This window comes from Bos grunniens, chromosome 22, assembly GCF_055505025.1.
Source record: "Bos grunniens cultivar Pamir isolate PY7600 chromosome 22, Bosgru_T2T1.0, whole genome shotgun sequence".
Taxonomy (NCBI): domain Eukaryota; kingdom Metazoa; phylum Chordata; class Mammalia; order Artiodactyla; family Bovidae; genus Bos; species Bos grunniens.
Genome location: NC_141186.1, coordinates 57,582,943 through 57,595,927, shown reverse-complemented (window position 1 = coordinate 57,595,927; position 12,985 = coordinate 57,582,943). Strand labels below are relative to the sequence as shown.

Genomic DNA, 12,985 nt, shown 5'->3' with positions numbered 1-12,985 from the left:
AGCCCTCCGCCGCAGAACCCAACACCGCTAACGCGTCCCCGCGCAGCCACGGCCGAAGTAAAAGCACCGCGGACATTCGGGCGGGACGCGCGGCAGGAGAGGCCCGGCGCCCACCACGCAAGTCACACCCACCACAACACAGGGCCACCCGGCCACCGCCACCAACCGCCCGTCTGCTTGCCGAAGCGGGGTGGCGCCCCAACCCGGAGAGTCGCCTGGCCTTCTCTGTACCCTGCTCGGGCCTCCCCCGGGCGCTCAGGCCTGTCCAGTCGTCAGACGCGGGCTCCGGGCCTCCACAAGCCTTCACTCGGGCGCGGCCGCCATCTCCATCAACACCTCGGCGCTCGGCAGGCACGCCTGCGGCGGCACCGAAACCAAAAGACCGGGGGAGAAAACACGTAGGAGCGCCGAGTCATCGAGAGGCCGGAAAAAAATTCCCCAGGAAAGGCGCAGCTGCGGCTTCTGCGCAGGCGCCGGAACGAGTGGTCGGGTTTGTTTTGTTTTTTCCCTTCAGTCGTGTCCGACTCTGTGCGACCCCATAGACGGCAGCCCACCAGGCTCCGCCGTCCCTGGGATTGTCCAGGCAAGAACACTGGAGTGGGTTGCCATTGCCTTCTCCGAGTGGCCGGGTGACGTTCCTTGATTATACGTTTTTCCCAACCCCGGAAGTTGGGGTTGTTGTTCAACTGCTAGGTCGTGTCTGACGCCTTGTGACCCCATGGACTGCAGCACGCCAGGCTACCCTGTCTTCTTTCTCTCTCTCTGTCTCGGAGTTTGCTCAAACTCATGTCCATCGAGTGGCGATGCCATCCAACCCGCTCATCTTCTGTCATCCCCTTCTCCTCCCCGCTTCAATCTTTCCCAGCCCCAGGGTCTTTTCCAGTGAGTCAGCTCTTAGCATCAGGTGGCCAGAGTATTGAAAGTTCAACTTCAGCATCAGTCCTTCCAATGAATATTCAGGGTTGATTTCGATTAGGATTGACTGGTTAGATCTCCTTGCAGTCCAAGGGACTCTGAAGAGTCTCCTCCAAGATCACAATTGGAAAAGGCCTTCTTTACGGACCAACTCTCACATCCTTACATAACTACTGGAAGTTCAGGGGCTGAGAGTCGGGGCGCGGTGGCGGGTGGGGAGGTGGGGAGAGGTGAAGTTAAACCCCATCCCTTGCTTTCCACTCCATTGCACAGATTGGAAAACCGAACCTTGTAGCCCTTTAGACCTTGGCCAAGGTGCGTAGTATATGAGGCATCCAGGGGTCTTTAATGCGTCCTCCAGACCAACAACTGCAGTTCTATTAATAAATTAATTAGAAACAATAAAAGTTCTGGGGCTTCCCAGGTGATTCAGTGGTAAAGAATCCGCCAGGCAATGCAGGAGATGTGGGTTCGATCCCTGGGTTGCGAAGATCCCCCGGAGGAAGAAATGGCAACCCACTCCAGTATTCTTGCCTGGGAAATCATACGGACAGAGGAACCTGGTGGGCTAGAGTCCGTGGGGTCCCAAAGAGTCACATGCAACTGAGCACATATACCTAGTACATAAAGGTCCTGAGAACTAGAGAGAAAAGGCTATTTGAGAAACTTGCAGTATGTGGAACCGTCTAGAATATTACTGCATGGGCTTAAGCCTGAAATAAGACAGAGGATCCAACCCAAGCATGTACAGGGTGCTCAGGAAAATCTGTGAATCTTCAAATGCAAAACAAGATGGCGATGAGACATCACCTGGTAGCTGAGTGGCTGTATCACCAAGAAACGTGCTGGTGAAGATGGGAACTGCGACTGTAAAGTGATGCAGCCATTGTGGAAAATAGCATCAGTTCACTTCAGTTCAGTCCCTCAGTCGTGTCCGACTCTTTGCAACCCCATGGATCGCAGCACGCCAGGCCTCCCTGTCCATTACCAACTCCCGGAGTTCACTCAAACTCATGTCCATTGAGTCAGTGACGCCATCCAGCCATCTCATCCTCTGTTGTCCCCTTCTCCTCCTGCCCTCAATCCCTCCCAACATCAGAGTCTTTTCCAATGAGTCAACTCTTCACATGAGGTGGCCAAAGTACTGGTGTTTCAGCTTCAGCATCAGTCTTTCCAAAGAACACACAGGACTGATCTCCTTTAGAATGGACTGGTTGGATCTCCTTGCAGTCCAAGGGACTCCCAAGAGTCTTCTCCAACACCACAGTTCAAAAGCATCAATTCTTCGGTGCTCAGATTTCTTCACAGTCCAACTCTCACATCCACACATGACCACTGGAAAAACCATAGACTTGACTAGACGGACCTTTGTTGACAAAGTAATGTCTCTGCTTTTCAATATGCTATCTAGGTTGGTCATAACTTTCCTTCCAAGGAGTAAGTGTCTTTTAATTTCCCGGCTGCAGTCACCATCTGCAATGATTTTGGAGCCCAAAAAAATAAAGTCTGACACTGTTTCCACTGTTTCCCCGTCTATTTCCCATGAAGTGATGGGGCCAGATGCATGATCTTCGTTTTCTGAATGTTGAGCTTTAAGCCAACTTTTTCACTCTCCACTTTCACTTTCATCAAGAGGCTTTTTAGTTCCTCTTCACTTTCTGCCATAAGGGTGGTGTCATCTGCATATCGGAGTTTATTGATATTTCTCCCGGCAATCTTGATTCCAGCTTGTGCTTCCTCCAGCCCAGCATTTCTCATGACGTACTCTGCATATAAGTTAAATAAGCAGGGTGACAATATACAGCCTTGACGTACTCCTTTTCCTATTTGGAACTAGTCTGTTGTTCCATGTCCAGTTCTAACTGTTGCTTCCTGACCTGCATACAGTATGGAGTGCCTCAAAAAATTAAAAATAGAGCTGCAATGGGGTTCACTAATTCTGCTTCTAGGTTTTATCTGAAGAAAAGACTAACTGAAAAAGGCATCTGCATCCACTTACCTGCTGCAGCATCTCTTACAAGAGGCAAGATATGGAAGCAACCTAGAGTATCCAGGAATGGATGAATGGATTAAAAAAAAAACAGTGACCCAAAAAAGGGGGGGTGCTCATTATATTCACCACGGGCCTTGGTGACCCTGACTGCTTTGACATCCCTAAATCTGAGGAGACTTGAATCCCAAGGCTGTACTGCAGTGGGGCCGAGGGAGGTAAGACAGGATAGTCTGGCAAATGAGCCCCGTTTGGGCCTCTAATACCTCGTCCATGCTGATGGAGACCAAACTCTCCTGACCTAGGCAGGCACTGCAGCAGCACAACCAGACCTACTGCACCCAAGTGACGGTGGACATGGAAGATGCAAGAGCTTCGAAAAGTCAACTGGTCTCCAATATCCTAGTGGTAGGGTAGCCTTAGTGGCTGGACTGCAAGGAGATCCAACCAGTCCATCCTAAAGGAGATCAGTCCTGAGTGTTCATTGGAAGGACTGATGTTGAAGCTGAAACTCCAATACTTCGGCCACCTGATGTGAAGAGCTGACTCATTTGAAAAGACCTTGATGCTGGGAAAGATTGAGGGCAGGAGGAGAAGGGGACGACAGAGGGTGAGATGGTTGGATGGCATCACAGACTCAATGGACATGGATTTGGGTGAACTCTGGGAGTTGGTGATGGACAGAGTCAGACACGACTGAGTGACTTCACTTTCTCTTTTCACTTTCATGCATTGGAGAAGGAAATGGCAACCCACTCCAGTGTTCTTGCCTTGAGAACAAGAACAGCCTGGTGGGCTGCCGTCTATAGGGTCTCACAGAGTTGGACACAACTGAAGCAGCTTAGCAGCAGCAGCAAGGCTGTATATTGTCACCTTGCTTATTTAACTTATATGCAGAGCACATCATGAGAAATGCTGGGCTGGAAGAAGCACAAGCTGGAATCAAGATTGCTGGGAGAAATATCAATAACCTCAGATATGCAGATGACACCACCCTTATCGCAGAAAGTGAAGAGGAACTAAAAAGCCTCTTGATGAAAGTGAAAGAGAAGAGTGAAAAAGATGTCACAATGGTAATAAATGTTGGGGGGCAAGGAAAAAATGAACTCTCCTTCACTCTTTTTGGGAATATGAATGGATAAGACTTAGAATGGTAGGAACGTTCCCCTTCAAAAAAAAAAAAAAATTTCAATGAGGGACACTTCCTGAGAGTCCAAAGCTAAGACTCCATGCTCCCAATGCAGGAGGTCCAGGTTCGATTGATCCCTGGTCAGGGAAATAGATGCCACACGCCACAACTAAGCAACTAAGAGTCTGCATTCTGTAAATAAAGATCCTGGGTACTGGAACTAAGACCAAGGGCAGCCAAACAAGTAAATAAATAAATATGTATTTTTACAAAATACCACAAAAAGTTGAGCCGGTGATCAAACTCCTGGACATAAATGCAAAAAAAAAAAAAGAAAACCTGACATTCGAAAGGAAACATACAAACAACATTCACTGCATCATAATTTATGATATGAGAGCCAATAAGTGGGATCAACAGGAGTGTCCAGAGAGAGACGGATGTGTCAAGATGTAGTACGTATATATAATGAACTATGACTCAGACAAGAAAAAAAAACAATGAATGAAAAACTGCCTTTTGCAACAGCATGGATGGACCTAGAGTTGATCATACTGGTGAAGGGCGTCAGGCAGAGAGCAAAAGTAGCCTATGATTTCATGAGATGGCATCAACAAACTAATACAAACATAGCCATTTACAAAGTGGAAACCTATTCCAGGAATCAGACAATAAACTGATGCTTAACGAAGCAAAAAGCTAAGTGGAGAGATATATTAGGAATACAGGAGTAATATATCAATTCTAATACATATAAATACTCAAGGAGGACCTAATCAACAAGGGAACACTACTCAAAATAATCTAAAAACCAACAGTTTAAAAAAAAATAACAAAGAATACTTCTATATAAATGTGTAATAGAAACAGGATGCTAAACACTCAAAAGAAACACAACATACAGTATCAACTTTATTCTAACATAAACAAAAGACCTGAAATTGAAAGAAGAAAAAAAAAAAAAGATAATGCCAAGGCTCTGTACCTGAAGTCTCGGTGACTGGGGCTTGTGTCACGTCCCCGGAGCCTGAGCAGCCTGAGCAGCCTGGGGCCCCCGAGGCTGGACTCTGGGCCAGATGAGAGAGCTGGGGAGGACGTGTCTCTCCCTTGAGACCTGGAGTGTCTGGTCCCACGTGGACCGGACCATGATCTCACGATCCAGGTGCACCCTCTGCATCCAAGGATCGGTGCGTGCTCTGGACTGGAAGAGCTTGCAAAAGTCACCTGGTGCGCAACTCTCACGCCGGTGGGATTCCCCCCTGCAGCCTCCTCGCACGGAGCTGTCTCCCCACCTAGGAACCACAGCGTCCTCAGCGGAGCGGTCTGTCAGGGCTTGGCATCCGTCGGGGGTGGGAAACGTCCCGGGAAACAGCAAGGAGCACAAGCCCTCGGCTGTTTCTTCTCGGCCTGTCCACCCTCCTCTCCCACCCAGGAAAGCCACTTTCTTTTAAAGCTCTGCTTGCCGCCCACCCAGACCCCAAAATGGAAATGTGCTGCCGCCTTGTGGATACATCCTGTAACAACACCTTGAAAACCAAAGCTTCTGGGCACTGGATACTCACAAGCGCTGGGGCCCTGGAAATGACACCCCACCTCCAGAAACGTCCTAGGGTTGGTCATCAGAAACAGTTCAAAAAAGAAGCCCCATTCAAGATGCAAATTTCAAGAGGTGAGTGGTAGGCAGGCAGAATGAGTTCCTGCGGTGGTGATTTTGCTTAAGCACAAGAGCAGCAAGCATTAGGGAGAGACAGATAGAAATCTCAACCAGATACCACTTCACAGCCATCAGAGAGGAGATCAGGAAAAATGCAATAGAGAATCAAAGCGGGATAGGGCCCAGGGGAAAGGGACCCATCCGACGGTCGTTTGGGGAAGGGAAAAGCACAGGAATCACGATGGCAAAGGTTTGAAGGTCGCACCCTCAGAGAAGATAAATACAAATACAGATGGATCTCTATCAATGGGTCCCGCAATCACATTCCTGAAACTATATGCAAAGAAAAACTCTGATTCCCAAACAAAGGGTGGAAACAACGGGCGAAACCAATGTTCACTACAGAATAATCTGCAATCCCAAGATCAGCAGGCAACAAACATGTCCATGGACAGATGGATGCATCAGCAAGACGTGGCACCCAGATGCAAGGGACTCTCACTCAGCCATAAATAGAAATGAATGAAATGCTGCCTTTTGCAACCACACAGATGAACCGAGCTGATCATACTTAGTGAAGGACCTCAGTCACAGAACGACAAATAGCCTGTGATGTCACTTAGACAGGCAGTGGAAAATGGACAGAAACGGACCTGTTGACCTAAGAGAAAGCAATGCCCAGACCCAGGAAAAAAAAAAACAAACTGATGGTTACCAATGGAAAAAGGTGGGGGGAGGAGGAAGGGATGAATTAGGAGTCTGGGATTGACGAATCCCCACTAGCATACAGAAAGTCGTCACGAGGACCAACTGTCCAGCATCAGGGACTCTGCTCAACCCTCTCTAACAACCTGTATGGAAAAAAAAAGCCTGAAATGAAATGCGTGGATAACAGTTAGGGTACCTAACACCCAAAGAAGCACAACATTGAAAATGAACTCAATTCCAATTGAAAAAAAAAAAAGAAAACTCTAAAGGAAGAGGGCACACACACACACACACACACACATTAACACACAAAATGCCACGACTCTTCCCTGAGCCCTCGGTGACCTGGGCTTGTGTCATAGCCCTGGAGCCTGACCAGCCTTGAGCCCCGAGGCCTGGGAGACAGTAGAAGTTCCCGGAGACCTAGAAAATGCCCGGGGGGGTAAGTAAAAACAATTCAAAACACAAGCACCTTTCAGAGAGCAAATGTCAAGAGGGCTTTTTACACCCACTGTGTGTTTTATTTTAATTTTTTGCACAAAAACCATGGCTCTCCCTTATCAATTATTATGAGAGGGCAATCAAATCACCACCAGGTATCACCTCACACCAGTTAGAAAGCAGATCAATCAAGGCTGACAATACATTCCAGGGAGGGCATGGAGGAGAGGGAGGCCTCCTTCGCCATGTTTGGGAAGGTCAATTGCTAAGAGCCATGATGGAGAACGGAAGGAAGGGCCCTTTCAAAAATAAAAATTCACCTACCATTTAAGCCTGCGATCACACTCCTGGGTGCTATGTGAAAAAAATAAAAATTAAAAACAAACAAGTAAAACCAACCTTCATTCGCAAAGACACACTCACCCAACCTGCATGCAGCGTCATTCACAAGCGGAGACCTGGAAACAACAAAAAATCTCCATCGGTGATGGATGCCTCAAGAAGATCTGGTTCATTCATACCCTGGGATATTACTCTGCCAAAATAAGGACTGAAATACTGCTGTTTGCAGAAAAAACAGAAAAATGGATGGACCTGGAGTAGACCACACTAAGTGAAGGGCCGCCGGCATAGAACCACAAACACCTTCTAATGTCATTTAGAGACCGAATCCAAAGACTGAAACAAACGGACTCATTTAGGAAAGAAAAACCGATTCTCGGGACCAGAAACCAAACAGATGGCTACCAAAGCAGAAAGAGCAGGGAGAGGCATATATGAGGTGTTTGAGAGTAATAGATATGCACTAATATATAGATAAATTATCGAAAAGGTCCCATTCGCACAGGCTGCTGTGCTCCACACACTCTAGAAATCTGTATGGAGAAAGAAATCAACACAGAACATGTTTAGCGTAACAGAATCAGGTGGCTGGAAACCCTCCCCCCCTCCCCCCAAAAAACCCACAACGTTGTAAATGAACTCTATTCCAACCTAACATAACCCCTTCAACCTAGAGAGAAGTGGGGTGGGGAAAAAAAAAAACAGAAACGTGAACACTATCTCCCTGAAGGCCCTTTCAGCAGGCTCGTGTCACCTTTCTGGGGCCTGAGCAGCCTGGGGCCCTGCAGCCTGGACTCGGCCAAATGAGAGAGCTGGGGAGGATGGGTCAGCAAACGAGCTCCCCTGAGTCCTGGAGTGTCTGGTCTCTTGTAGTGGGGACCACAATCTCCCGATCCAGGCGCACCCCCCTGAAGGCTCCATGAAACCTCCCGCATCCAAACAGCGGTGCGCGCTCTGGGCTGGAAGAGCTTGCAAAAGTCACCTGGTGCGCAACTCTTACGCTGGTGGGATTCCCCGCTGCAGCCTCCTCGCACGGAGCCGTCCCCCTACCTAGGAACCACAGCGTCCTCAGCGGAGCGGTCTGTCAGGGCTTGGTATCTGTCGAGGGTGGGAAACAGCAAGGAGCACAAGCCCTCGGCTGTTTCTTCTCGGCCTGTCCACCCTCCTCTCCCACCCAGGAAAGCCACTTTCTTTTAAAGCTCTGCTTGCCGCCCACCCAGACCTGGAAATGGAGACGTGCTGCCGCCTTGTGGACACGTCCTGTAACAACACCTTGAAAACCACCGCTTCTGGGCACTGGGTACTCACAAGCGCTGGGGCCCTGGAAATGACACCCCATCTCCAGAAACGTCCTAGAGCTGGTCATCAGGAACAGTTCAAAAAAGAACCGCGGTTCACGAAGCAAATTTAAAGAGGTGAACAGTAGGCAGAATGTGCTGCTGCGGTGGCAATTTTGCTTAAGCACAAGAAAAGCAATCATTAGGGAGAGGCAGATGGACATCTCAACGAAATACCACTGAGAGAGAGAAGGAGAAGATGAAACCAGCAAGGAAGAACCCTGTACTATAGGTGATAATGAAATAAAGCTCCAGGGGAAGAGCTGTGCAGCGTGTCTAGAAAGCAACCAGCCCCGAAAGGAACGGGGGACACAGGACTTCAGGAAGAAGGTCCCCACGAAAAGCAAGAAACAGAGAAAACACCTGATGTGTTTGTCTACAAAGGAGGATGTTTTACAGATTTGTAAGAGAGTTTGAGGGTGAATTATTTACAAGTATATAGAAAATACAAGACCTTCCAGAACTAACACCAAAACAAGATGTCCTTTTCATCACAGGGGAATGGAATGCAAAAGTAGGAAGGCAGGAGATAGCTGGAGTAACAGGCAAGTTTGGCTTGGAGTGCAAAATGAAGCAGGGCAAAGGCTAACAGAGTTTTGCCAAGAGAATGCACTGGTCATAGCAAACACCCTCTTCCCACAACACAAGAGACAACTCTACACATGGATGTCACCAGATGGTCAATACCAAAATCAGGGCTTCCCTGATAGCTCATTTGGTTAAGAATCCACCTGCAATGCAGGAGACCCTGGTTCAATTCCTGGGTCGGAAAGATCCGCTGGAGAAGGGATAGGCTACCCACTCCAGTATTCTTGGGCTTTCCTTGTGGTTCAGCTAGTGAAGAATCCACCTGCAGTGCGGGAGACCTGGGTTCAATCCCTGGGTTGGGATATCCTCTGGAAAAGGGAAAGGCTACCCACTCCAGTATTCTGGCCCGGAGTCCATGGGGTTGCAAGGAGTTGGACATGACTGAGTGACTTTCACTTTTTTTCACTTTTATATTCTTTGTAGCCGAAGATGGAAAAGCTCTATATGGTCAGCAAAAACAAGACCTGGAGCTGACTAAGGCTCAGATCATCAGTTCCTTATTGCAAAATTCAGACTTAAATTGAAGAAAGTAGGCCATCCAGGTATGACCTAAATCAAATCCCTTATGATTATATAGTGGAAATGACAAATAGATTCAAGGGGTTAGATCTGACAGACTGCCTGAAGAACTATTGACGGAGGTTCGTAAGACTGTGTAAGAGGCAGTGACCAAAACCATCCCCAAGAAAAAGAAATGCAAGAAGGCAAAATGGTTGTCTGAGGAGGGCTTACAAATAGCTGAGAAAAGAAGAGAAGTGAAAGGCAAAGGAGAAAGGGAAAGATATACCCATCTGAATGCAGAGTTGCAGAGAAAAGCAAGAAGACAAAAGAAAGCCTTCTTAAGTGAACAACACAAAGAAATAGAGGAGAAAATGTCCTTTCAAAATAGAAAGGGAAAGACTAGAGATCTCTTCAAGAAAATTAGATACAAAGGGAACATTTCATGCAAAGATGGGCATGATAAAGGGCAAAAACGGTAAGGACTTAGATGAAGCAGAAGAGATTAAGAGGAGGTGGCAAGAATACCCAGAAGAACTATACAAGAAAGGTCTTAATGACCTGGATAACCACCATGGTGTGGTCACTCACCTAGAGCCAGACATCCTGGAGTGTGAAGTCAAATGGGCCTTAGGAAGCATTACTATGAACAAAGGCAGTAGAAGTGATAAAATTCCAGCTAAGCCATTTCAAATCCTAAAAGATGATGCTGGTAGAGTGCTGTACTCAATTAGCCGGCAAATTTGGAAAACTCAGCAGTGGCCACAAGACTGGAAAAGGTCAGTTTTCATTCCAATACCAAAGAAGGACAATGCCAAAGAATGTGCAAATCACCACACAATTGTACTCATTTCATAGCAAGGTAATGCTCAAAATCTTTCAAGCTAGGCTTCAACAGTATGTGTACTGAGAACTTTCAGATGTACAATGTGGATTTAGAAAAGGCAGAGAAACCAGAGATCAAATTGTCAACATCCACTGGGTCACAGAAAAAGCAAGAGAATTTAAAAAAAAAATCTACTTCTGCTTCTTGACCATGCTAAGACCTTTGACTGTGTGGATCACAGCAAACTGTGGAAAATTCTTGAAAGAGATAGGAATACCAGACCACCTTACCTGCATTCTGAGAAACCTGTATGCAGGTCAAGAAGCAACAGTTAGAACCGGACATAGAACAACAAACTGGTTCAAAACTGGGAAAGGAGTATGTCAAGGCTGTATTTTGTCACCCTACTTATTTAACTTACATGCAGAGTACATCATGAGAAACGCTGGGCTGGATGAATGAAGCACAAGCTGGAATCAAGACTGTCAGGAGAAATATCAACAACCTCAGATATGCAGATGACACCACCCTAATGGCAGTGAAGAGGAACTGAAGAGCCTCTTGATGAAGCTGAAAGAGGAGAGTGAAAAAGTTGGCTTAAAACTCAACATTCAAAACACTAAGATCATGGCATCTGGTCCTATCACTTCATGGTAAATAGATGGGGGAAAAAATGGAAACACTGACAGACTTTACTTTCTTCAGCTCCAAAATCACTGCGGACAGTGATTGCAGCCATGAGATTAAAAGATGCTCCTTGGAAGAAAAGCTATGACCAGCCTAGACAGTGTATTAAAATGCAGAGACGTCACTTTGCCGACAAAGGTCTGTATGGTCAAGGCTATGGTTTTTCCAGTAGTCGTGTACAGATGTGAGAGTTGGACCATAAAGAAGCCTGAGCACTGAAAAATTGATGCTTTCAAACTGTGGTGCTGGAGAAGACTCTTGAAAGTCCCCTGGACTGCAAGGAGATCAAACCAGTCAATCCTAAAGGAAATCAACCTTGACGATTCATTTGAAGGACTGATGCTGAAGCTGAAGCTCTAATACTTTCGCCATGTGATGTGAAGAGCTGACTCATTGGAAAAGACCCTGATTCTGGGAAAGACTGAGGGCAGGAGGAGGAGGCAGCAGAGGATGAGATGGTTGGATGGCATCATTGACTCAATGGATGTGAGTTTGAGCAAACTCTGGGAGATGGTGAAGGACAGGGGAGCCTGGCATGCTGCAGTCCATGGGTCGCAAAGAGTTGGACATGACTTAGCGACTGAACCACAACAATGTAGACACTAAGCAAGAAGGAACAAATGGACTGATTAACTCCAAGAAAAACAAAGTTGTGCAGGAAAGTAAACTTCACAGTAGTATATGGCAGCAATGAAGAAACCCAGTTGTCTTAATAAAGTAAATTTTGACTATTAACCTAAAATTACGTAATAATTATGCATACATGCATGCTCAGTCACTTCAGTTGTGTCCCGACTCTGCGACCCCATGGATTGTAGCCTGCTAGGCTCCTCTGTGCATGGGATTCTCCAGGCAAGAATACTGGAGTGAGTTGCCATGCCCTCCTCCAGGGAATCCTCCTAATCCAGGGATTGAACCCACATCTGCACTGCAGGTGGATGGATCTTAACCATCTGGGTAGATCACTGAACCATGTGGAAAGCCCATGTAATAACTATATGTGGAGCATAAGTGAGTGGTGGTGAAGAGAGAGGCGGAAAGAGTGCGTGAGAGAGAGAGAGTGTGTGTGTGTGAATGGAGTGCATGAGAGTAAAAAATTCTCATTTTCCATAAAAGGGTGACAAAAAATGTACAAAACTGAAAACAAATCAAGAAATAACAGTCAAACCATATTACTTATAAATATGGAGATAAACACCAGAAGCCTCAGTGAAGGAGATGAAAGCAGCTTCTCTGGGAAAGTAGGAGCTGTGCAGCAGGGAAATGCTGCTTTTTGTAAAAACCTTGGGGTGTCACTTGATTTTTAAAGTGTGCAGGCATCACTTTGAGAAGAGTAAAAATTAAAAACACAAAACCTCGATCTAAAGCAAACACGGCAAAATCTGTTAACCTGAGTGGTGGGTATTCTGGGCATTCATGTTATTCTCTAACACTACATTTAAAATAATTCCTGTTTTTTAAAGTTTCCTTTCAGTTCTAGAAATACCATTAATTTGTTATTCAACATGAATTGCCCCTATTATGTGGAAGAGGAGGAGCTTTAAAAAAGTTAATGGTGTTATCGTAAAGATTAAAAAACCACGAATCCTATAGTTTAAAAAATCTTATATCCAAATTACATTTTTCAAAGGTTCTTTGACTTTTATTTTCAAAAAACTTAGTATTTTTTTGATAAATGCCTTGAAAGAAAGCCTTGTCCGCTATGTCAAAAGAAAAGTCCCAAGACACAATACATATAACGAGTGGGGGAGAGACAAGCTTCAGAATAACATATATGAATACATTTATGTAAAAAAAAAAATGAAAAAGACCAAGCCACTTCCTACATGTCTATACACGTACAAATACACACAGAAGCACACGCAATGAG

General features: G+C 46.2%; 1 protein-coding gene and 1 long non-coding RNA gene across 2 annotated transcripts in view; both read right to left on the bottom strand.

Moving 5' to 3' along the window:
* LOC147348714 (phosphatidate cytidylyltransferase, mitochondrial-like) overlaps nt 1–12,985 on the bottom strand; it is a 49,952-nt gene that overhangs the window by 1,917 nt on the left and 35,050 nt on the right. The window lies entirely within an intron of this gene.
* LOC147348716 (uncharacterized) lies at nt 7,601–8,282 on the bottom strand. The gene is made up of 2 exons (XR_015151901.1): nt 8,162–8,282; nt 7,601–7,712 (listed from the first exon to the last, which is right to left on the bottom strand). It is a non-coding gene; the product is annotated as an uncharacterized LOC147348716 (long non-coding RNA).